This window comes from Protopterus annectens, chromosome 6.part0, assembly GCF_019279795.1.
Source record: "Protopterus annectens isolate FY-2018-M chromosome 6.part0, PAN1.0, whole genome shotgun sequence".
Lineage (NCBI taxonomy): Eukaryota > Metazoa > Chordata > Ceratodontiformes > Protopteridae > Protopterus > Protopterus annectens.
In genome coordinates this window covers 936285845-936313168 of record NC_056737.1, presented here as the reverse complement: position 1 = coordinate 936313168, position 27324 = coordinate 936285845, and the positions used below count along the sequence as shown (strand labels likewise).

General features: G+C 43.5%; 1 protein-coding gene across 1 annotated transcript in view; it reads left to right on the top strand.

Annotated features, from left to right (window-relative positions):
• Positions 1 to 27324, top strand: part of DDX24 (DEAD-box helicase 24) — a 416990-nt gene that overhangs the window by 308981 nt on the left and 80685 nt on the right. The gene's annotated exons all lie outside the window — the stretch shown is intronic.

The window sequence follows — 27324 nt, the reverse complement described above, 5'->3', positions numbered from 1 at the left end:
CATAGGCCTTTAGCTATACCTCCTGTACTAGACATTGTTGATGATGCCGTTTCAGAATCTAGTTTGGCCCTGATTCTTTGCCTCCTGCTCCCAGAAAACCTGACATGTTACAGGGTTCCTGATTTTCACAAGTTCCTTTTTAAAAATCCTGTTGCAGATCCAGAGACTATTTCACAGGGACCCAAGGGCATTGAGGTTTCTACTGCTAAAAATCATACCCCCTTTGATGGACACTCCAGGGTGCTGGCTAGATGGGGTAAGAAAGTTTACACTTCTGCACCCTTGACTATTAGGGCTTTAAACTGCCAGTTTCATATGTTAAAGTATCGACAGCATGTTATTGGATTGCTTAAACAGAAAATGATGTTAATTCCTGACTGTGCTGAAAATAAAGAATTACAGGATTTAATGCATTCTGCTGAACAGGTTGGAAAACATACTTTGCAATGTGGATTTGATTCATTAGAGGCCTCTTGCAGGGCTGTTACTGGGTCTGTGCTCAGAAGGCATGCTTGGCTTAAGGAACAAGGTTTGCCTAATCATGTTAAAGCTAAACTGTTGGATGCTCCCTTAAATCTGGACCGCCTGTTTGGCAACAAGGCTGAGGAAGTTGTTAAAAAGATGGAAGATAAAGCTAAATCTATGCAAACTGTTAAAGATTTCTTACAAGTTCAGCCTCCTAGATTTTAGTAGGCACTGGCCCTCAAAAAAATTGGTCCTTTCCAGCCCCTTCCAGGTCTTGTCAAGCCAAACCCAGACCCAGAAGAAAACCCCAGGTTACAGTCCCAAGGGACACACAGGACTAGGCAGTGGGGGGTTACCGCACCCAAACCTGGGAGTAGTAAGACTCTTCCCCCCCCCCCCCCCTATGGAAAACTGTCTCAATGACTTGCTTTTAAAACTTCCAAGCACTTCTCAACTGAATGCTCCTTTAGGCAGAAAGATTGGTCTGCAGGCCAAAAACTGGGAACTCATTACCCAGGACAAATGGGTTTTAAATAGTGTCCCAAGTATACAGATTTAATTTCCACACATTACCAACACCAAGCGGGTGGCCAGATCTACCCCAAAATCAAGTACTCTCTCTCTCTCTTAAACATGGGGGCTATTCAGCTGGTACCAGAAGAGGAAAAGGGACAAGGTTTCTATTCGAGACTTTTCCTGGTACCCAGAAAAGGCAATACATGATGTCCTATTCTGGACCTGTCTACTCTAAACACCTTTCTGGACATTCCAAAATTCAAGATGCTGACTCTTCACTAGTTACTTCCTATGCTAGGCAAGGATGCCTGGTTGGCAATTCTAGATTTTAAAAGAAGCTTACCTGCATATCCCCATCAGGGAATCTTGCAGAAGATACCTATGCTTCAAAGCAGGCTACTTGCATTATCAGTTCTCTGCACTGCCCTTTGGCTTGTCTACTGCGCCCAGGGTATTCACAAAGTGCCTGGCACCAGTAATTGCATTTTGCAGGCAAAGAAATATTCAAATATACCCATATATGGACGATTGTCTAATTCAGGCAGAAAACCAGGCCATACTTATAAAACATCTGGCATTTGTAAAAAGGGTTCTAACTTGTCTAGGGTACACCATAAACGAAAAGAAAACACAACTGGTACCCTCTCAACAAATTGCATTCCTGGGTGCAAGCTTGAGTACAACTGCCCAGATGGCTTTCCTCACGCCAGAAAAGCAAATTCATTTGGTGACTTACTTCAAACAAGTGGCCACAAAAACCCTGCTATCTGCAAGACAAATACTGCAAGCCTTGGGGTTCATGGCCTCCTGCATTCTTCTAATTCCATATGCATGACTGCATATGAGGAAACTTCAGTGGTACTTAAAAAGTTTATGGAGTCAGCATTGTCACAGCCTGGAAACAATGATTCCTATCATACCTTGCCTATTCCTGGAGTTCTTATGGTGGGAAGAGGCCTGCCACCAAAACAAGGGACTGCCATTCACACCACCCCCTGCCGCCCAAACCCTAACTATAGATGCATCAGACTGTGCATGGGGGGGGGGGCTCATCTGGCAGGGAAGTGCATTCAGGGCAAATGGAGCCCAAATCAAATGCACCTACATATCAATCAAAAAGAAATGCTAGCTGTACAGAATGCTCTGACAGCCTTCAAGGACTACCTTCATCCAGGACAACTAATGGTAAAGACAGAGAACACCACGGTTATGTGGTACATAAACAAGCAGGGGGGTACACATTTCTACCCTCTCTGCAGACTAACCATGGCATTGTGGAACACGGCCTTGAGCTACCAAGTACAACTAGAAGCTCAATTCCTGACAGGAAAGCTGAATACTCTGGCAGACGAACTAAGCAGAAATCTCATGGACCCACACGGATGGAAATTGGAACCACGGATTTTCAACATGTTGACAAGCAAATGGGGGAGCCCAGACATAGATCTATTTGCCTCCCCCCAGAACTACCAGTTGGACAAGTTTTGCACAAGAACTCCTCACAAAAAGCCTGGAAAGTAGATGCTGTGCCCTACAGCTGGAAAAACCTATCAGTCTACGCCTTTTCCCCGTGTTTCACTGCTGCAGTCATTACACTTGGGTTATCCTGCCGTCAGGCGGGCCCGCAGTCGGCCTGAGTTCCAAAGTCTTGGTCTGGCGTCGGTTGCTGTTGCCTCTTCCCTGACGTCAGTGCGCCAGGGGTATATAAGAAGCAGCCGACGCCACTTTCTTCGGTCTTTCCTGCCGCGCAGTGCCCAAAGCAAAAGCAGTTCACAAGTGCCGGTCGGCTGACTCCTGAGATTTCAAATTCGATTTCAGAACCGAAGTCTTCAATAAAGCTAAGTACCCCGTTGGGGAAAATTTTTTCTTGCCTCAGACCGATGTCAGAAAAAGTTAATAATTGTATTTCTTGTGGGAAACAAATACCTCCTAAGGATTTTCATTCTTACTGTATTCCATGCCTAGGCCCAGACCACAATGTCACTAGTTGTCGGTTTTGTGCTAGATTTAACAAACGCACTTTTAAACGTTGGTTTGATTTTGCTCGCCATTATTTTGGGCGAAGGTTCAATTACACAGTGCCGTCGGAACAACCGATGACCAGAATGCATAAAAAGTGCAAAGATAAAGATAAGGAAAGGCTTCCGAGGTCCAAAACTGACGACGAAGCCTCTTCTAGGCCAGTCGCCGGTTCGCCGGTTTTCAGTGAGGCGCTTTCACAGCCCCTGACACCTGCTACCTCAGAACCACAGGCCGCGTCCGACTCCCACGTGGAGGTGCCTAGGCCTCTGGAGCCTCAAGGTGTTGGGCCAACGGAGATTAACCCTTTAAATGGGTCCAGAGCCACTGAGCAGGCATCGGCTTCTGAGGGTGTTTTCAGGCCTACTGAACTTACCATTATAACTACAGCCAAGACTAAGCCTACACTAAAGACAAAGAAGCAAGTGCAGCATTCACCTGGACAGGCCTCCATGCCTAAAAATCAGATGTTCAAGATGGCCGAAGACTTGATAACTTTGATCAGGGTTCCCATCCCCCTCCTGATAAAAGGCATAGGCAGGATACAGACTGATTCCTCTGACCAGGTTTCAGTATATTCTGATTACTCTTTAGACCAGGGGTATTCTTTACCCCCCCCCCCCCCTTGAGGATTCTGATGCTGAAGAATCCATTCCTTCAGCCTCTCCTCCTGAGGATTACTCTTTTGGGGAAACTTTACATACCATGAGGGAGCATTTCCATTGGGAGGTCCAGGATTACTCAGAATCCAAGAAAAGGCTCAGACTTTCTTTTGCTGCCTCAGCACAGGCCCTTTGCTATTCCGCCAGTGTTGGACATTGTGGATGATGTGTTCTCTGAATCTAGTTTAAACCCTGATTCTTTACCCCAGCTCCAGTCAAGCCAAACAGATACTACAGAGTCCCTGACTCTCACAAATTTCTTTATAAAAACCCTGTTGTAGACCCAGAAACTATTTCCCAGGGTCCCAAAGGGGTTAAGGCTTCCACGGCTAAGAATCCAGTTCCCTCGTACAGGGACTCTAGAGCATTAGACAGATGGGGAAAGAAAGTTTACACCTCTGCAACTTTAGCAGTGAGAGCTCTGAATTGCCAGTTTCACATGCTTAAGTATCAACAATATTTACTGTCTCAATTAAAACAGAAAATGAGTATAAATGCAGAACAACCTGACTATAAGGAAATGCAGGATTTATTGCATGCAGCTGAACAAGTGGGAAAGCATACTTTGCAATGTGGTTTTGATTCATTAGAAGCTTCTTGTAGAGCAGCAGTTACAGGATCTGTGATTCGAAGGCATGCTTGGTTAAAAGAACAAAGTTTACCAGATCATGTTAAGGCAAAATTACTGGATGCTCCTTTGCAGCAAGATAATTTATTTGGTGTTAAGGCAGAAGAGGTATTAAAGAAAATGGAGGATAAGGCAAAATCTATGCAAACAGTAAAGGATTTCTTACAGGTACAGCCACCATGATTTAGCAGAAATTGGCCTACTAAGAATTGGTCCTTTCCAGTGTCAGACAGGCCACAAAGAGGCAGATCTCAGCCACAAGGTTCTTACAGACCACGCCAGTGGGGTGCTTCAAACCCAAAAAAAGGTGAGGATAAGTCACAACCTTACAGGAAACAGTCACAATGACTTCTCCCTTCCAATGCCAAACTCTTACTTTTTGGCAGCTCCCTTAGGGGGGAAACTAGCACTTTTTTCTCAAAACTGGCAAGCAATCACCCAAGACAAATGGGTGCTGAATATTGTGCCTCAAGGTTACAGGTTCCACTTTCACACTTTTCCAAGGCTAAAAGGAATGCCAGACCTGACACAAAATCAATGGGCAGAGGCACAAAAACAAATGACAGCTCTCATGGACATGAGAGCTATTCAAAAAGTACCACAGCAGGAAAAAGGACAAGGATTTTACTCAAGACTCTTCCTGGTACCCAGAAAGGGCAAAGCCTTGGAGACCCATTCTGGACCTTTCCACTTTAAATACTTACCTGGATGTTCCGAAATTCAAAATGCTGACACTACAACAGCTCATTCCCATGTTGGGCAAGAAAGCTTGGCTTGTTACTTTGGACCTCAGAGGCATACCTGCATGTCCCTATCGGACAAAATTGCTGAAGATACCTCAGATTCATAGCTGGTTCAATACACTACCAATTCTCTGCACTGCCCTTTGGCTTTTCTACTGCACCCAGGGTCTTTACCAAGTGCCTGGCACCAGTAATTGCATTTTGCAGACAAAAAGGAATTCAAATATATCCATATCTGGACGACTGCCTGATTCAAGCAGAGAACAAGGACATTCTTCTACAGCATCTGGCGTTCATAAAAAGATCAAGTTGTCTAGGGTACACAGTAAACAAAAAGAAATCAAAACTAGTGCCCTCACAAGAGATAATATTCCTGGGTGCCACCTTAAATACAATGGCCCAGATGGCTTATCTCACGCTAGACAAACAAGGACAACTGACTCAGTATTTTCAATTGATGGCAACAAAGTCCCAACTCCCTGCAATAAAAATTCTGCAGGCCTTGGGATTCATGGCATCCTGCATTCTACTAATTCCATATGCAAGACTGCATATGAGGGAATTACAATGGTACCTAAAAAGTGTTTGGTCTCAACATTCTCACAGCTTGGAGACAGTAATACCTCTAATTCTCTGCCTACAACAGGAGTTTCGATGGTGGACACAGGCATGTCACCTCAACAAGGGTCAGCCTTTCACTCTTCCCACAGCCAGGCAGACTATAACAGATGCCTCGGATTACGCCTGGGGAGCACACATGGCAGGAAAATATATTCAGGGCAAATGGACCACAGAACAAATGCCTCTTCACATCAATCAAAAAGAGATGTTGGCTGTACAAAATGCCCTAACAGCTTTCAAGGACCCTCTGCATCCAGGACAATTATTAGTAAGGACAGACAACACCGCAGTGATGTGTTACATAGGGGGTACTCATTCTTACCCCCTATGCAGGCAAGCCATGTCCTTGTGGAACACGGCTATGACTTATCAAGTTCATCTGCAAGCACAGTTCCTGCCAGGAAAGATAAATACTCTGGCACACGACCTAAGCAGAAACATCATGGATCCTCACGAGTGGAAATTAAATCCACAAGTTTTCAGCATGATAATGCAAAAATGGTGGTGCCCGGACATAGATCTCTTTGCCTCCCCACTGAATTGCCAACTACAAAAATTCTGCACAAGGACTTATCACACACAAGCATGGAAAGTGGATGCTCTTTCGTTCAGCTGGAAAAACCTAAGCGTTTATGCCTTCCCACCACTGCCTCTCCTCTCAGAGGTACTCCTAAAAGCGAGACAAGACAAACCACAGATGATTCTGATTGCTCCAGACTGGCCACGCCAGCACTGGTACCCAGTCTTAAAGAACTTAGCTCAAGGTCCACCTTGGATTTTGCCTCAAATTCCACACCTTCTGACTCAGCAAAACAATCAGATACTGCACAGTCAGCTCAAAACTTTAAACCTGGCTGCATGGAAGATTTAATAGCCAAACAGACAACTTCTCTCTCTAAAGCTGTTATGGATGTCATTTTGGAGGCCAGGAGGCCTAGCACCAGGAAATCTTATTCAGAAAAGTGGAAGAGATTCTGTGCCTGGAACCAGTCTCAAAACCTTGATCCTCTGGTCCCTAACATTCCTCAGATACTACAATACATGACTGAGATGCTAGACAAAGGACTATCCTTCTCATCCATTAAGATTCACGCTTCTGCCATCTCACCTCATTACAACACAGATCCTCCTATTTTTTCTCACCCTTTGCTAAAGCAGTACCTCAGAGGGGCTAAAAACATAAGACCACCCCAGAGAGCACCAACACCAACTTGGGACCTCAATTTCTGTTTTGGAAAAGCTCACTTTGCCACCTTCTGAGCAAGCCAATTCGTCAGAGTTAAAATATATATTATGGAAAACTGCTCTGCTTCTGGCAATAACCTCAGCACAAAGAGTCTCAAAACTGCAGGCACCAATGGCAGTGGAGCCTTTCATCATTTTCCACCAAGACAGGGTTTCTTTAAGAACAAACCCTTCATTTATGCCTAAGGTGGTATCCAGTGTGGCTCTTAACCAAACCATTCACTTGCCAACCTTTTATCCAAATCCCCAGAATAAAGGGGCAGACTTCTACATTCCTTGGACATACACAGGCAATTACGCTTCTACTTGGACAAAACAAAAGCTTTCAGAAAAACTGAACAATTGTTTGTATCATATGCTGCAGGATCACAGGGAAAGGCTATTTCAAAGCAGACCATTTCAACGTGGATAGGACACTGTATCCGGTTCTGCTACACACAGCATGGGAAACCTGTACCATCTAGCATTAGACCACATTCCACCAGGGCAAGTGCCTACCTTAGAGGAGTACCTACCAAAGATATCTTGGAAGCTGCAACTTGGAGTTCAGTGCACACCTTTACCAAGCATTACCATTTACCTCTTTATTCTAGATCCAGAGCTGGCTTTGCCACTGCAGTGCTGCAGGGCCTCATAGCCACACCAAATCCTTTATACAGCCAGCCACCCAAACTCAGCTTTGGGATTCTACCCGAGTGTAATGACTGCAGCAGTGAAACACTATGAACGTAGTACAGTTTTGTACCTACCATAAATGTAGATGTTCGAGTGTCTTCACTGCTGCAGTCCAGGTTACCCACCTGTCAGCCCCTCTTTTTTGTCTGGGACTAACCTATACTACCTTTGTGGGGTATTTGCTGGTTAATGAAGGTTTCATTTTTACCTTTTTTGTATGTTTTATTAGCAATATGTATTGCCTACCATTTTTGGGGGCACCTGACATCTGGGGCAAGAAAAACTGAAGAAAATGGCGTTGGCTGCTTCTTATATACCCCTGGCGCACTGACGTCAGGGAAGAGGCGACAGCAACCAACGCCGGACCAAGAGTTTGGAACTCAGGCCGACTGCGGGCCCGCCTGATGGCAGGATAACCCAAGTGTAATGACTGCAGCAATGAAGACACTCTAACATCTACATTTATGGTAGGTACAAAACTGTACTTTCTGCTAAATGTCAAACAGGACAAACCAAAAATGATTTTGATTGCTCCAGACTGGCCACGCCAACACTGGTACCCGCTCCTGCGCAATATGTCACAAATATCCCCATGGCACCTGCCTCAGACACCTACCTTACTGTTTCAGCAGGAAAACCAGATTCTGCACCCACAGCTCCCTACATTGAACCTTGCAGCTGGGCTAATAACTTAAATTCACCCTTAGCATCCCTCAGCAAACCTGTGATGGATGTCATCTTGGAGGCGAGAAGACCTAGTACTAGAAAATCTTATGCTGACAAATGGAAAAGATTCTGTGCTTGGAATCAATCTCAAGGAATGATTATAGCAGCACCCAATTTACCTCAGATTTTACAATATTTAACTGAGATGATTCACAAGGGCCTGTCTTTTTCCTCCATTAAAATCCATGCCTCAGCCATTTCAGCTCATTGCAACACAGAACCTCCCCTCTTCTCTCATCCTGTGCTCAAGCAGTACCTCAGAAGGGCCAAGAACTTGAGACCGCCCAGGAGAGCTCCACCCCCCGCCTGGGTCCTTAACTTTTTGTATTGGAGAAACTCACTCTGCCTCCTTTCGAGCCAGCTGCTACTGCAGACTTAAAATTTCTTTCTTGGAAAACAGCCTTCCTTCTGGCAATCACTTCAGCTAGAAGGATATCCGAGTTACAGACCTTTATGGCAGTGGAGCCTTTCATCATTTTTCATGCGGACACGGTGTCAAATCCCATCCTTCATGCCCAGGGTGGTATTCATTTGCCAACTTTCTTTCCCAATCCACAAAACAAAGGGGAACGGATTCTGCATTCATTGGATGTGCACAGACAACTGAGGTTCTACTTGGACAGAACTAAAACTCAAAGAAAATCTGAACAACTGCTGGTAGCATTTGCTGCAGGGGCAGAGGGAAAGGCTATTTCAAAACAAACCATTTATAAATGGATAAGCCATTGCATTCATTTCTGCTACAAGCATCATGGAAAGCCTATCCCCCAGGGGATCAGATCTCATCCCACCAGGGCTGCATCTACTTCTACAGCCTTTCTCAGAGGTGTTCCTACCAGGGATATTTTAGAAGCTGCAACCTGGAGTTCAGTTCATACTTTCACCAAGCATGATCATTTACCAATTTTCTCTAAATCCAGAGCCTGCTTTGCCACTGCTGTCTTGCAGGGCCTTCTAGCTGGTCCTAATGCTGTATAAATCCATCCTGCCAAACATGGTTTTGGGAATCTACCCAAATGTAATGACTGCAACATTGAAAGACGAAGAACATAATACAGTTGTGTACACTTACCATAAATGTAGATGTTCAAGTGTATTCACTGTTGCAGTCCTGTTACCCTCCCTTCAGCCCCCTGTTTATTCTCTGGCTATACCTCTACTCTCACTTACTATGCTTGCTCTAAAAGCTTTTTGGTGTATTTGCTTTTTTGTTGGAGGTATATCCTTTTATTTATAGATTTAATTGCTTCCCATTAGGGAGGCACCTGACATCTGGGGCAAGAAAAACTGATGTAATGGTGTTGGCTGCATGTTTTATACCCCTGACAACCTGACGTCATGGAAGAAGGGACAGCAACCGACGCAGGACCCAAGTCTTTGTTAATCAGGATGACTGAGGGCTACTGCAAGCAGATAACGCAAATGTAATGACTGCAACAGTGAATACACTCGAACATCTACATTTATGGTAAAGTGTACACAACTGTACTTTCTCATGATTTGGAACTGGAGATTCAAACCCCTAGATCTTTTCTATCTGCATCCACTGGACCCTGTAGGTCACTTTTGGTCCACTTCAACTATAACAGGATGTGGCAAACCTTTTTCAAGACGTAACAGATTTGATCTCTTGTCTTCCCCAGTAGCATGGGAGGTTACAGGGCACTTTCCTTGCCGGATTTTTCAGACTTGATGATGAACCTTTCTTTTCTGGGCCACATTCCCTCAAACTTATCAGTAAGAATTGTTGGCTCCTTCAAGATTGTGCCCTCCACCTCTTTTGTCCCAATGTGAGCAGAACCAGCAGCACTGAGGATTTTGACCTTTATCTTCTCAGGGTCAGTCCCCACCTTAAAGTCAGGGATCGATATTTTGAGCTTGTCCTTGGATCCCTTGGTGTCGGGATCTGTTATTCACTCTAGACATCATCTTCAGCATTCAGCATCCGAGACCTAGACCCAAGATGTCAAATGCCCTCACATTTCTTTTTAATATCACCCCTCCCCCTACAGGACTGAGCTCAATGGCTCCAGTGTTTGCAACCAGAAAATTTACTGGTTGTGCAGTAGGGGAAATGGAAATTCCCTAGTGAACACAAGAGTCTTACAGAATGTTTGTTCTTGCCTAGGAATCCCCAATCATCTTATTCACTCTTTAGTGAGAGTGGTGATATGGAGAAGGCCAGCTTGCTGGTCCTGCAGGGAGGCCTACCCTCTCCCCTAGTGGAGCACTGTCTCCCCTAGGTAACCATTTAAAATTTCAGGACCTGCTTGAGCAAGTCCTAAAACACTGAGCCTGAATAGCTGAAAAGAAGGACTTACTTCTACCAAGTCTGAGATTGTCATTTCTCAGAATATTCCCTTTTCTCAGGTTTATGGCAATATGGGAGATGGTGTGTATATATATATATGTTTGGGAAGTGTGGGGGGCTTGTCCCCCACATTGGAGAGATGCAGTGGGGCTTATCCCCCAGCAAAAATAAGTTTAAAGGAGAACAGTAATTTTCTATTTTTTTTTTTGGCATGTAGGCACTCAGCATTTTGAGTGCCAACATTTCAATAGGGAGCCATTCACTAGTGATGGCTTTTCCAAGCTCCTCTGTATGTGACCTACCTACGCAAAGCATGCCTCTCCATTCTGAATTCCCCTCAGCTTACAATGTGACTTAGATATGGGAGCTTAGACCTGCTAGTTACAAGCTCCCCTGAATGAACATCTACTGCTCCTGCTTGGTGTTACCCATGTGTTGAGCCACAGGTGCTTCTACATGTGCCCAAGCTGCTATTTGAACTCTGATCACCTGTAGTGCAGTTTAGAGCTTTATCCTTTTACACCACAGAGCTTGTGGTCTCCCTTCCATTTTGGGGATTCAGACCATTCCTTGCAGCCTCAGCTTTGAGCTCATATTCTTCAGGTTCAGTGTCACAGTTGACTTCTATTTTGGCTCCTTGATATTGATTGTTCTAGTTTTGGTGTTGGGGTCTAAACAGCCCCGTTATCTTCAATGTGGTCACTCTTGTCAGAGCCTTCTGAAGTGATGAAGTCCACAGCTTAGGTGAGACCATCTTCTGGTGCTTTGAACTTGCTTACCTTTCTAACTCAGGACAAAGTGACTGGAGTGCCTAGGCAGGATGCCATTCTCATGTCTGACAAGTTTCTCCTCGTTCTCTCCCCATCTGAGGACAGGAGGTAGATCAACGTGCAAGCGGAAGCACACAGACTTCCTTGGGGAATCTCCCACCTTGGACTTTTATACCAATATAGAAGGTGATTCTCCTACATTGCTTCCTGATGATCCCAAGGTCTACCCCCTGCCCCCAAATCAGAGTGCTTCTTGTTACCTAGAATATCATTTGGATGGTTCTGCTGACAGATGAAATGGCCGAACTGGTCATGGAAAGCCTGTAAAATTGTTTCTTTAGGAACCAGCTTGTGATTAATGCTACTGCTTTGTTCCAGGGAAAGAAGCAGCAGCTGAGTTAAAATGGGCAGCCCGAGACAATGTAGCAATTGTTTCATGTTTACTGACAACCACTTATTACTGACAGTGTGTGAGAGATGTAGTTGTACAGTGTTATTGGAGGCCAACCTGAAACACAGCACCACTATAAACAGCAAGTAGGTTGTCTGGACCACACAACACCTCACTGTACCTACCACACATAATGCAGACCAAACAGTGGATGGCGCAGTGGTGTAGCAGTAGCATTGTTGCCTCATAGCAAGAGTATCTACAGTTCGATTTTTGGCTAGGGTGCTTTCCGTGCAGAGTCTGCATGTCCTCCCTGCATTCATGTGGGTTTCCTCCGGGTACTCTGGTTTCCTCCCATGTGACAAAGGCATACATCTGGGGCATTTCTTCCTGGGCCTCTGCTGAAAATTGGCTTTGTTCCAAGTCGGACTTTACTCTTAAACAAATGTTAAGTAAATAAATAAATAAAACATAGATCTTCATATCCTGAGGTTCATATAAGTAACCTAGCTAAACTACAAATGCGTCCTAATTGGAACCTAAGAAACAAGTGCCCTCAGACACCTCACAAATACTCAACTCAGGCAGCACCCACCAGGAAACATGAATCTAAGACACAGTGTCAACTCAGAAGATCTCAAGCCATATAGGCAAAGAAAAAGAAATAGGGGGATCCTAAGTGAAAGACCAACACTGGTAGATTTTTAGTAGAATCTAGAACAGAAGCTGCTGTTAAAAAAGGGATAATTAGTAGGGCATATAAAATATTGCATGATAACTAATAGGAATCAATCAGAGGAGGTTAGAAATTATTATGAATTGCTTATCCAATCTCTTTTCCCAAAGAAACAGTGGTCGGATGTATGTATGGCTCCCCATTATGCAACAAAGTGTAGAAAGTTTAAGATCTTTGCTTGGAAGTGTTTGCATAGGTATTTTTATACCCCAAGCAGAGAAGGTAGACAGCCCTAACTGCTTTGCAAGGGATGCCCTGATATCTGCCCCCCCCCCCCCTTCAATAGAAAACTCCACTCTCTACAGGCACTGCTTATGCTGGAATACTTTGATGGTATGCATTGTCATGGAGACTTGGTTCAAGATCACTGAGAGCATCCCATCAGTGTAAGGTTTCAGCACCTGCCATATGTTCAGACCCACCACCCTAGATGAAGACATTAAAGCAGTGATGTCTCTATTTGTAAAACAAAATCTGAGCTCCAGGCATGTACAGTAGGATGACAACTGGAACCCCTCTTCATAGCTACAGTGGTTATAAAAAGTGTACACACCCCTGTTAAAATGCCAGGTTTTTGTGATATAAAAATGAGACAATAAATCATTTCAAAACTTTTCTCACCTTTAATGTGACCTATAACCTGTACAATTCAGTTGAAAAACAAATCTGTTGGGGGAAAAAATATAAAAATAAAAAACAATACAATAAGCTGGTTGCATAAGTGTACACACCCTTAAACTAATACTTTGTTGAAACACCTTTTGATTTAATTACAGCATTCAGTCTTGGGTACACCCCTGCCATCAGTTAAAGTGACTGTGATTAACCCCAAATAAAGATCAGCTGTCCTAGTAGGATTTTCCAGACATTTACTCACTTACCTACTACAGCAAAAGCCATGGTTCGCAGAGAGCTTACAAAGTATCAAAAGGATCTCATTGTTGAAAGGTATCAGACAGGAGAAGGGTACAAAAAAATTTCCACAGCATTGGATATACCATGGAACACATTGAAGACAGTCATCAAAAAATGGAGAAAATATGGGACAACAGTGATGTTGCAAAGAACTGGATGTCCCTCCAAAACTGATGAAAAGACGAGATAAAAACTGGTCATGGAGGCTGCCAAGAGACCTACAGCAATACTGAAGGAGCTGCAGGAATTTCTGACAAGTACTGGTTGTGTACTACATGTGACAGCAATCTCCCGTATTCTCCATATGTCTGGACTATGGGGTAGGGTTGCAAGATCGAAGCCTTTTCTTACACAGAAAAACATCCAGGCCCGGCTAAAATTTGCAAAACAATACATCAAGTCTCCCAAAAGCATGTGGGAAAACGTGTAATGGTCTGATGAGACCAAGGTTGAACTTTTTGGCCATAATTCCAAAAGGTACGTTTGGCGCAAAAACTACACTTCGCATCACCAAAAGAACACCATTCCCATGGTGAAGCATGGTGGTGGCAGCCTCATGCTTTGGGGTAGTTTTTCTTCAGCTGGAACTGGGGCATTAGTCAAAGTGGAGGGAATTATGAACAGTTCCAAATGCCAGTCACTTTTGGCCCAAAACCTTCAGGTGTCTGCTAGAAAGATGAAGAGGAATTTCAACTTTCAACCAAGCCTACATCCAAATCAACAAAATGATGCCTTCCCCAGAAGAAAATTAAAGCTTTGGAATGGCCCTGCCAGAGCCCAGACCTAAATCCAATAGAAAATCTGTGGGGTGACCTGAAGAGGACTGTGCACAAGAGATGCCCTCGCAGATTTGGAGAGCTTTTTGCAAGGAAGAAAAGTTGAGATCCCTCGTCAAATCCTCTAAAATTAGCTATGAAAATAGAATTGCAGATAGTAAAGACAACCACAAGACCTTCTATATTTATGTAAAGAATCTCCACGGCAATATCCAGATTTGTTCTGAGCTACTGCACAGTGGTACCTCCTATACTGGGCCAACAGGTATTGCCAATATACTGGCCACAGATTTAGTGTCAACTTTACTCGTCTCTCCCCCACCAAAGGACCACTCACAATACCATTAGATTGCCAGGTACCCAGTATTACTGCTGCACAGGTTAAAACAGCACTGTCCAAGGCCAAGAATACAGCTTCTGTGGGAACTGACAATATCCCTGGCTGTGTTCTGCATGAACTACAGAGTGAACTGACACCTCAAATGTGTGGCCAGTTCAATCACAGCCTCACCTCAGGCTTTGTCCCTACTGAATGACGTACTGCTACAGTCATCCCTCTCCACAAAGGAAGAGCAACTACAGACCCTGGGAACTATCTCCCCATTAGCCTGACGAATCTGGTATGCAGAGCTATGGAATGCATCCCCATGGACCTAATAAACAAAGGATATAGGGAATCTCCAAACTCTGGATCCTACACAGTTTGGTTTTGTGAAGGGTAGATCATGCCTGCTCAACCTGGTTGACTTTTTTGAGCCAGTCGCCAGAGGTGTGGATGAAGGCAAGGTGGCTCATACAGCCTACTTTGATCTGGCCAAGTCCTTTGATACCATTCCCCACTCAGGAATCCTAGAAAAACTCACTAAGCTAGGCATCAACCCCTATATCACTAGGTGGGTTGCAAACTGGCTCACAGATGGAACCCACAGTGTGAAAGTAGCTGACTCCAAGTCAGACTGCCGACCAGTCGCAAGTGGAGTCCTGCAGGGTTTGGTCCTGGGTCCCTTACTGTTTGGTATCTACTACTCTGATGTCCAGGCCAAAAGGAAGGGACTGTGGCTGACAAAGTTCAAAGATGATTGCAAGTTGGAAGCTATTAACTCCCCAAGTGATACTGACATCCTACAGAAAGGCCTCACTGAGACCAGTGACTGGTGTCAGAACCATGGTCTTAAGCTCAATGCAAAAAAATGTGTAGTCATCCCCTTTGGGAAAAACCCGGTTCCCATGAATTAACCACACCAATGGTAGTCCACTGAACACAGAAGGTGTTATAAGAGATCTGGGAACACAAGTTGACAGCATCTTCTCTTTTGACCACCAATTGCCACTGTGGTCAGAAAGTCCTATGTGGCACATCTCATTACTAAGGGTTTTGCATCCAGGAAGAAAGAGGTCATTGTCTCTCTACTCTTCCTTCAATCAAGTACAATGCTCCATTTTGCATGTACCTCACTAGACACCTACAAAAACTGGAGAGGCCGCAAAAGTACCTCACAAAGAGGATCCTAGGCCTTAAACACTTGTCCTATATGGACAGACTCAAATAAACTCCAACTAAATCTAATCTCTGCTTGACTTACAAAGCCATGTCTGACCCAGCTCTGTTAGAAATGCTACATATAAAGAAATTCCAAACCCCCTGCACCACACACTCCAGAGACCTCAACCTCAGTACCACAATCAACAGAACAAGCTGGAGGGACAGGTTCATAACCCGGAGACTTCCCATGCTATGGAATAGACTTCCCATACATGTCAAACAGAGCACCTCACTGGCCCTCTCCAGGAGAAATCTTGATGAGTGGATGGGAAATAGAAAATTCGACAGAGGCACTGGTAACTAAGGTCGGGTGGCACAATGCCAGGTGGGCAAGGCTTGTAAAGGCTCCAGGCCTATAGCCTAGTGCACACCTATGAACCTAAGAGTGGGCAAATATTGCCAGGTCAAAATGTGCCATACTGATGGACTTCTCCCAAAAAGACTGAATGCTGTAATTAAATCAATAGTTGTTTCACCAAAGTATTAGTTTAAGGGTGTGCACACATATGCAACCAGCTTATTGTATGTTTTTTATTTTTTATATTTTCTCCCCTAACAGATTTGTTAGTTTTTCAATTGAATTGTGTAGGTTATAGGTCACATTAAAGATGAGAAAAGTTTTGAAATAATTTATTGTGGTCTCATTTTTTGTATCACAAAAACATGGCAATTTAACAAAGGCGTGTACCCGTTTTATATCGTGTGTGTATAATATATATATATATATGTGTGTGTGTGTATATATATATATATATATATATATATATATATATATATATATATATATATATATATATATATATATGTGTGTGTGTGTGTGTGTGTGTGTATATATATATATATATATATATATATATATATATATATATATATATATATATATACACGTATTTGTAGATCTCTCTTTTTGTACACATTTATATATGTATGTATGTAATGCTCTTCTAATATTTATTACTTCTTCCTATCAATGAGACAGTCAACCCATCCCTACTTTCTTTCTTAGCACTATAGCTGACCAATACCAAGTATACTTGGGAAGCTTTCGATGGGGGGTTTATCTCTGCCACCTGCTTGAGCAGGTTGTATTGAAAGGTAAAGTGGGGTATCACCATCATCCCTCGCAGTGAAACTCTTTCCTGCAAGTTCCAGTTTTCTCCCCAAAGGTGAAAGGAGGTGCCCTTAGTGTGCCCACCTCTTGTGTGATGTCCAGGAGCAACTTCATGCCCATGCCCCCACTCTCCTACTTTTTTTTTTTTTTTTTTTTTTTTTTTTTTGGTGGCAGCTTATCAACCAGGGCATCACCATATTAGAACAGCCAAGCATGTTATGTGGTATCATATTATAAAGGTATTATAGGTTCATGGGTCGCTGTTTTGAACTGTTTGTAAGTTTCTTGGAGGCCAGTGCTTACTTGGGCTAAAGGGAAATCTCTGTGTTCACCAGTGGCAGTGGTTAACACTGAGCAGCCTGCCTGTCCATGTAGGAGTGGTTACTGCCTAGTAACTGTTGTTTTTTTGGCCATTTTGGGTCAATTCCAAACTCATTGATCTCTCTCTCTCTTAAAACCCTGCAACTCTCTTTTTGTGTGGTCTTGCGCACAGAGCAGCGCCGGTTAGCGAGGGTATACTTTTCCTGGCTCCACAAAGTCTGCGCTGCAAATTTTCCCTTAGAACTAGGCAAGGCTCAACTCAAGTGCTTCAGATAAACTGCTCTTATTGCAGCACTTGCATAACCCAAATCAGCACTTGTCCAAATCTCCTAGACAGAACTACTATAATACAGCATAAGATCCTCGATTGTCTGCAAGACAAGTGAAATTTACTTTTCCAAGCATGTCCAGAGGTCACCTTCAGGAGTACTCTCCAGTTCATGTGGTGGAATTGGGCATCCTGAGGCAATGTCACAACTGCCTCATGTATAAAGACAACCCTCTTCCTCTTACCTCTAGACACAAACACTAGTGAGAGATGCAAATACACAGCCAGACTGGAGGCTAAGCGCTCTCAACCCATGACTGTAACAGTCAATTGGAGAAGAGACGCACTAGCATCACACCAACAGTTACGCATGGATCTACAAAACAAGCACCATCAAAACATACACATAAATACACAAAAACATATTCGGAGGCATTAGGTACAAATCTGAAAAAGAAACAGGGCCCTCCAAAGCAGACAAGCAAGCAACCTGCACCTCCAAACACAAGCCAGAAAACACACAATTCACCTCAGCAGTGTGCCTCACGACAGCCCCTAAGGCAAAACACCATACCCAACACGCTAGTAATAGGAGACTCTATAGTAAGGCACATAGATGTTCCACTTACCAGGCTGAACAAGGAGAAGGTTACTGTCAGCTGCCTGTCGGGTGCTGGGATCCGCCACATAACACAGGCACTTAGGTCACTCTAGAACAAGTAGAAGTATGACGCTGTCATTGTACATGTTGGTGTGAATAATCTAAGACGTACCTCCCTGGACTACATGAAAAGAGACATTGAGGAGCTCTCTGATCATGTAGCCCAAGCTGGTATGACCCTGACCTTGAGTAGCATACTACCTTCACCTAGAATGATACCACAATACAAAGACAAAATGATCAATTTCAACAATTGGCTAAGCTTCTGGTGTCATTCTAAGGGGATCCAGTGTCTGTCTGCCTGGGATGACATGATAGACCAGCCTCGCTGTTTCACCAGAGATGGTTTGCACCTGTCACCCATAGGCTTTTGAATACTGGCCAAGGCTCTTGCTGTCCTCATAGTGCCTTTTTTAGGCAAGGCTCAAAGGACAAACCAACCACCATAACCAGCACAGGTAACCAAAAACTAAGGGTAATGCTACTCAACGCCAGAAGTCTCAGCCTCAAAATGCACGCACTCGAGGCACTCCTCAGTATGGAAAAAGTTGATGTTTGTGCAGTGACTGAAACCTGGTTCAAGGCTTCAGAGAGCACCCCAGCACTACCAGATTACAATTCATATCATACCTTCCGGCCTCAGTTACCGGATTGCAGTACGAAGGGCGGAGGTGTATACATATTCATCAAGGATACCCACATCTCCAGGTTAGTGGCGCAGCATGATGCCCCAAAGATCATCCATGCGCAACTATCAGCAGGCAAAACCACATTTCAAGTCGTAGCCTGTTATAGATCACCCACCATGTCCCAAGATGCTCACTCAGCATTCCTTGAGGCATTGGAAAATATAAAGGTCTTACCCAACACCATAATTTTGGGTGATTTCAACTACCCTGGTATAGACTGGGCAAACTACCAAAGTTCTAACTCCTATGCCCAGCGGTTCATAGAATTTATAAATTCAAATGCCCTTGAACAACTGTTATGCTCTCCCACTAGAGGTGACAACATATTGGATTTAGTCATCACAAATATGGGCGCCCATTGTACCACACCTGTTATCACTCCCTCTCTGGTCAGATCAGACCAAAAACTGATAACCCTGGACATCCTCACCCCTCCATCTCCCCCAGTCAAAGAAACCATCGTAAAAAACCTTTCCAAAGCAAACTTCAAACTACTTGCGTCAGAAGTGGAAAGCTTCACTTTTCCCTTGCAGAAGGATAATGATATCCAGGATGCAGAATCCTACACCAAGGCACTTTATATACATCTTCAGGTTTGCATGGACCATGCTGTCCCAAATAAAACCAAGACTTCTTCCTCAGGCAAGAAGAAACCAGTCTGGTGGAACGCGGCCATAAGCAAACTATACAATAAAAGGAGGAGACTTATACAAAAAAAGGCCAAATCTCAAGTAGAAAAATCATCCTTGATCAGCACTAGTAAGAAATTGAGGGCCCTCATCAAGTCAACTAAAGCCAGTTTTGAAAAGAAAGTTGCCAAGGATAACCATAAGGCCTTCTATGGTTGCGTCAAAAACCTAAATGGCAATGCTCAGGTCTGTTCTGAGCTAGTACAAAATTGAACAAAATACACTGACCCCACTGACATTGCCAGCATCTTGGCTGACAGGTTCAGTGCAAATCCCCCACCCCCACCTACAGGGCCTGTTACTATTCCAGGGGATTGTATAACTCCAATTATTACTGATACGTTGGTTAATAAGGCTCTATCTAAAGCTAAAAACACTGCCTCCATGGGACCAGATGGTGTCCCTGGGCTGTGTCATACGCGAGCTCCAAAATGAATTAACCCCGCATCTGAATACCCTATTCAGTCTCAGCCTCTCGACAGGATATGTGCCCATAGAATGGTGCACAGCAGCGGTGGTTCTGCTGCACAAGTGTGCGCCCACAACCGACCCTGGGAACTACTGACCAATAAGCCTGACCAATCTGATCTGTAAGGCAATGGAGCGAATCATTATGGAACTCATAAATGGAGAGATTGGGAACCTCCAAACACTTGTCCCCACACAGTTCGGCTTCGTCAAGGGCAGATCATGCCTCCTGAACCTGGTGGACTTCTTTGAGACAGTTACTCAGGCTATAGATAAGGGAAAGGAGGTACACATGGCTTACCTTGATCTTGCTAAAGTATTTGACACCATTCCTCATTCGGGTGTTATTGATAAACTCACCAACCTGGGCATAAACCCTTATGCCACAAGATGGATCGCAAACTGGCTCTCAGACAGATCCCACAAAGTAAGAGTAGCGGGATCTATGTCTGAATCCAGACCAGTAACAAGCGGTGTGCCTCAGGGCTCTGTCCTGGGGCCCCTCCTGTTTGGCATATACTTCTCAGAAGTACAGGCAAGCACTGAAGGGCTGTGGCTGACCAAGTTTGTGGACGACTGCAAACTGGGTGCTATAATAGAGTCTCCAGCCGATATGGATATCCTCCAGAAGGGCCTTAATGAGACTGATGCATGGTATCAAAGCCATAGTCTCAAGCTAAATGCTAAAAATGTGTAGTAATCCCCTTTGGAAAAAACAGAGTACCCACGAACTACCACATAGGAGGTAACCCCCTGAAATCTGAAGAAGTAATAGGGATCTAGGGACCCAAGTAGATAGTCAGCTTTCCTTTGATAACCATGTTGCCAAGGTGGTTAGAAAATCCTTCTATGTGACCCATCTGATCATGAAAGGGTTTGCATCAAGATGTAAGGATGTAGTGGTGCCCCTCTACTCTTCCCTCATCAGACCCATTATTGAGTACAATGCACCAATTGGAATGTACCTGGCTAGGCATCTCCAGCAGCTGGAGAGACCACAGAGGTACCTCACTAAGAGGATTACTGGCCTCAAACAGTTGCCCTATGCAGCACGATTGAAAAAAACTAAGGCTTTTCTCTGTTGCATACTGCCTTCTCAGAGGCGATCTCTAACATACAGAGCCATGTCCAACCCAGAACTGTTGAACATGCTCCATCTTAGCAAAACCAAAGCTACTCGAGCTACACGCTCTAGGGATATAAACCTCAGCACAACAATGAATAGAACATGCTGGAGGGATAGATTCCCTTTGCAAAGACTTCCCCTTGCTATGGAACAAGGTCCCGAGCTACATAAGACAGAGCCCCTCACTATCACTCTTCAAGGGGAACCTTGACGAGTGGATGGGTAACAGAAAGTTCACACCAGGGTTCATACCAACAGCTCTACTAGATAGGGGCCAAGGGTACTAGCTGCTAGATCAAGGGTCTAGGGAACTAACCAAAGGGGCGGTGAATACCGCACAACGTGGCTGGGCTAATATATGCCTTTGGGCAGATAGGTTCATAGACCCCAATGTGCTGTAGGTCTCTCAGAACTGTGAATAGGTATCTGCCAGTGTTTCCTTTGACAAGTAGATTAAATTAATGTAGTGCCAGTCTTAGCTAGACACGTCTTCACAGGGGAGGTTGGGATATGTAGAAGTACACAAGATAATAATGGTACTACAAATATTTTAACTGCTGCTGCTCCAGCCCTACTCTTTGCTCAGCACAATGGTGCAGTAGGTAGCATTGTCACTTCACAGTAAGGAGCTCTTTTATTAGTTTTCCAGTGGTGGTGTCTTCTGGGTGGAGTGTGTATGACCTCCCTGTGTTCGCATTGGATTTCTTCAGGTGCTCTGGTTTCTTCCTACATTTAAAAGGCATATGTAGTACATAGTTTGGCAATTTTTAAATTGTAGGGATGTGTGTGTGCTGTATGGTAGAAAGGCCTGGCAGTCTACTTTCATTCATCTTTTGCCTAGTAAACTCGGTGGATGGTGGTAGTCATTCATTAGGTCACTAGAGATGCCTGCTGTGACATGTGAGTGTGGATTAATGGCTCTTCTCATTAGTGTCTTGCAGTTGTGCACACACACAAAGATGTTTTGCTTTATCAGCTTTAAGTTTAGGTCAGCCATTGCAAGGAGATTAGAGTGCAAACAGATCCCTAGATATTTTGTAGCATTTCACACCCAGTAATCAGTGGGAAACGTTTAATTTTTAAACTGTTTGCTTACAGCCAAATCACTTACACTGAAACTGGCCTAAGTATCTTTAGTTATGGTTATGCCATGGTTAGGATTCCTCGTTAGTTTCAGTCTTCTGCATATAAAAGTAGACTGGAATCTGTGTCAGGGACAACCTGCCCAAAATGTTTACTCAAGCTATGAATGAACGCTTTGTTGGTTGGCTGTATAGTTATAAGGACAGGGGAAAGTGGGCATGCAAATCTCTGCCCTTACTTAACACAAAGGGAGAAGAATACAAACAGTTCCTTAGTACTTTAACCACAGGAGTCTTTTAAGGTGTCCTTACTGCACAAATAACTTTGTGGGGAAATTTATAGCTTCCAGAGCTATTCATAAATATCTGCTAATAATGTAATCAAACATCTTCTTTAAGTCTACCAGGATGGCTACAGCTGGGTCCTGAATATTCCTTGCACCTTGCATATTCACTGGGAGAGTTAAGTGATTACTGCAGGTCCTTCCTTAGATAAATTCAACTTTGCTGGGAATAATCTTTGAGAGAAGGATTGTAGGTATGTTGGTCACGGAGTATTTGACATAAACCCTGATGTATGAATTAAGCAAATGGGTCTGTAGTTGGACAGTTTCATGGAAGCTTTCCTGGCTTTAGAGTTATGGACATGCATGAATAATTGACTTTGCCCTCCTCTGCAAAGGCGCTAAATAAAGCGGCCTGTACTGGTTGTACAGTTTCAGATGGTGAAGACTTTGGCATTTAGCTCATCCAGGCCATAGCAGTTCCTCTCGGATGATCATTTGAGAGATCTTAGCACTTCCTGTTCATTGTTAGGGATAGCTATGATGTTCTTCTGGGATAAGTCTAGCTCTTATTAATTTACTCCCTGAATGAATTCTCTTACAAACTTGTATTGACACTTTGATTCTGGACCAGTATTGGAATAAAGGGCAGTGTAGTATTTCGTGGATTCCTTACTAATGTCTTCTTTCCAGACTTACTGTCTGTTGCTGCCCTCCTCCTGTATGGTAGCAGTGGTAGCTTTCCACGTCCCAAGTCTGGTTAGCTCTTATTAATTTACTCCCTGAATGAATTCTCTTACAAACTTGTATTGACACTTTGATTCTGGACCAGTACTGGAATAAAGGGCAGTGTAGTATTTCGTGGATTCCTTACTAATGTCTTCTTTCCGGACTTACTTTCTGTTGCTGCCCTCCTCCTGTATGGTAGCAGTGGTAGCTTTCCACGTCCCAAGTCTGGTTTTATAAGCCTGTGATTTCCTGGCTCTGTTGTCTGCTGGCCATGAGTGCATAGCTGGCCTTTCTAGGTAGAACAATGCCCTCTCCTGTTTCATAAAATTTTTCTTGCAGTTTCTTATACTTTCAGATTAATTCTTACCTTCTAAATCTTGGAGCAGTATACTTTCCAAGCCACCTTGACTTGAAGCCTCACACTCCTTGCTCCCCATGTCTGTCTACGCTAGCAAAGGAGCCTTAGCTCCTTCTTGACATATTAGTTGCAGTTCAAGTTTGAAGGACTCCCACCAAGAACAAGGTGTCATATTGTCCTTGTGGCTTGCACTCTAGATTTACATGCTTATTTTTTAAACTGTTTTCAGAATGTCAGTTTTCTTAAAAATATGATGATCCACACTGCAAGGATATGGATCACAGGCTTGTGCTTGTAAGTTGAAACGAGAGAGTTACAGATTGACAGTAGATGGTGTGGGAATTATGCCAGGTGCAACATCCCTGGAAAGAACTTAAGCCAGTGTCTGGAAGCAGTCCAACTCGTAAGTTATATTGCTTCGCCTCTAGATGGGTAACCCACCATATATTTACTAGTGGCATGTTCTCACAAGCTAAATTTATGGTTTATTGTATCCAGACATGTTCTCCTTACAAAAGGTTCTATTATTGTCAGAGTTCAATGCTACAAGATTCCCAGCTAGTATGACAGCCTTACTGTTCATCCCTAAAGTCTCTACTTCACAGAAAATCTTAGCAAACGCTGTGGACCTATCTTTATTTTTCCATTACACCAAGCCCAATAATACCTGTCCCTCTGGAGTGTCAAAGCACCAAAGTCTCCATCTTCTTCATTGTTCCCTGGTGGTTTAGTAATAATAATAAATAATTTTTCGCTCCCAGTCCCACAATACCTTTTAAGCCTTTATTGTCACCATATAGTGTAATCTCATCAAACGTATACTGTAGTAATCTAGCATGCCTTCCATGCCAGTTTGTAGTGACACCTGTCTTTCCACCACTCTTTGTGTACATTAAACTTGTTAGTAGCATTTAATTTAATCCCTGAATGTTAACAGAATAACAGTATATTATATAGCAAATGCAATAACCAAAGCAGTCGTTTCTCAATTTATTTATAGACATTCCAGGAAGTTCATTTAATACCCCACAAAAGAAAACAGCTGTGATTGAAATTGTTGCTCCTGCTATCACACCTCTGGGGAGGTTCTGTTTATCCAAGCAATGGTTTTAATCTGCTTTAGCCAGGTGTAAACACATTAACAGTCTGGAATCATATTGCCATCCAGCTCAAGTCTAGTACATCAAGTTAAGGTTGATCTGTCCTGGGTTAAAATTGCTTGGTATTAAGGTGTGTTAGTCCAAGACTTCTCTGTCCCCCTCACAGTATGTCCTTGACTTGCAACGTGACCGGCTTGTTTTTATTGGAGTTTTTGCTTTCTCCTTGGCTACAATATATCCATACCTGTACTTTGTAATCCTTGCACAGAGGAGTCAGTGCAATTAGACTGAAACCTCAGCTGCAAATAGTTGTCTGACTGAGAATTTCCTTTGGCAGATCTTCCTGCTCCTTCACACCCTCGGTATTCCTTTCAGCACAAGTTGGGCTGTTAAGATGCAGGCTTATTTATTATGTAAATTTGTTAACCAGGAGAGAGCTCTGATCAGAAATGACCAGTTTCATTTTCAGCCTGGGAAAGCATTACTGTTTGATAACTGCAGAGATATATTACAAGAGATATATTGGATTTGTATACAGTTGTTGTGTCTTTCGGCTTTTCCCGGTTAGGGGTCGCCACAGCGGAACTCCGGTCCGCTAATGATTGGCAGTTAATTTTTACGTACCGAGTTGCCAGCCCTGACGCACAACCTTCAATGAAGGAACGCCCATTCATGCACGTCTCCATGCAGAAGACGCTCTAAGTGAGAGTCGAACCGGACAGCGTCTTACTGTGAGGCGACAACGCTACCGCAGCACCACCACTATACAGTAATAGTGATAAAAATGCATGTATGCAGTTTCTGTAGTCATAAAGGTAGGTGAACTGATTTATAAAATATGCATTACATTATTTCATACAGTTGTATACAGATTAATGTATATTTTAATATAGAGTTCTCTAGGTATATCTTTTAATAGAAAGTTCTATAGATGGCTGAGATTGCTTACAGTGCAGACCTAGAGTTTGAAGTACTTTAACAGTACATTAGTACAAGAGTTTTAAAATAGGAGTAGAGAATGTGTCCGTAAGTGGGATTTTGTGGCTTGATTTGGTTATGTGATTTGAAATATTACAGTGGCATTTTACCATTTTTCAGGAGGTGCATTTTAAACTGAGAATTTTAAGTAAGAGGATGCTACGGATTCTCAGAATTTTGGGACCTAATACAGCGGAGCAGTGGTTTGTACACTGGAATTTAGTTTGAGAGACCTGTTATGAGGATGCAGAATGTTCAGGGTTTCTAAGAATGTAGGATGGGGAGTTTTGTACTAGTCTGGAAGTTACTGGTGAGAAAGTTTGGTTTTACAGTAATTTGAACAGTTGAAAGCTAAGAAGGGGGTCTGCCCTTTGTTTGACAGGAAGCCAGTTTGCTTTTTATAGTGTTTTGCAGTGCTGCTGTTCTTTTGGTGAGTGTGTGATAAAACATGCAAGCATTTGAATGAGTGTGATTTTATTTTGAGGCATATGCTGTTAAGGAAAGGTCGTACTCTGCATGGATAGTAAAATGCCTTTTTATATTGTGATTCTGGAGGGTTTTGAGAGGAAGGTGGAAGATGTCCTGACTGAAATTACTGTTGCAGTATTCTAAATAGATGGATTTTCACCACTGTTGTCCGTCCAGGGTATGAAAGCTTAAACCTTCCTTGGAGTATACGTCTGATGCAAGCTTAGGGGTGTATAGGCTGATGCATGAGCATAAATCCTCATACTGTTTCGTCACCAGTCCAAATGCAGATGTCACACCCATCGGTCTGATCTTTGATTTGTAGTTGTTACCATGATCTTCTCAGAATCAGGTAATTGTCTAGTTGGAGAACCTTCCTTTGTATACACACTGTTTTGCTATGTTTTTTTAGATGTCAGCTTTGAGGGGTTAGTATGAGAGCAGTAGTCAAATTCCCTAGAAAGATGTCCATACCCAGTGTCTCTCCTGCCTAGGCACTGAGCACTACTATAAGGCATGTTCCATTTGCCAATCATTTGTGCCCAAGACTTCACAGTTTTATCTGTCTTCACTCTTTCTTGGAGACCCTGTGATTGAAGCATCTGGCCCAGTCCAAGGTACTGGATAGTGCCACACTGGACATACCTCCTCCTCGGAAGAAAAAGCTCAAGAGGCCTAGGCTTGTCACTCAGTCTGCCCAGTCTGACTCCAGCATACCCGCAGAGGTTACAGAACCTCTTGCAAGTCTGACTGTACCACAGACACCTTCTACCATGACTCCTCTGAAGGCCAGTATAATGTCAGAGGATTGTACACCTGAAGAGGCTTTTGCCACTGAGAAGGGGGAATTGCAAGTTATCATTTCAGAGGGACAAGAAGGCATTACACAACTTTTACTCGGGGAAGAGATTCCTGGAAAACTGATTGAGGTATGTCAGGGGTTGAAGCCTCCACAGTTTGTTCAGATGGACATCATCCCAAAGAAAAAAGTGACAAAAGGCTGAGCGTGTTTCCTCACCACCTCCTCCTAGGAAGATGGAATGGATGAACTTTTTTCAGGGATGGCTGAAGGCCATGATGGTCCTTAAACTGCCTTCTTTTATAGCTCCTCAGAAGATTACCATTGAATCTTCTTCCTCTGAAGAGGAAAAGGCGTTTGATTCTATTGACCATTCATTAGCATACTCCTCTCAGATTCACTCCCCTGGTGAAATTCCTTCAGATGATGAGAATTCCATCTCACCTGATTC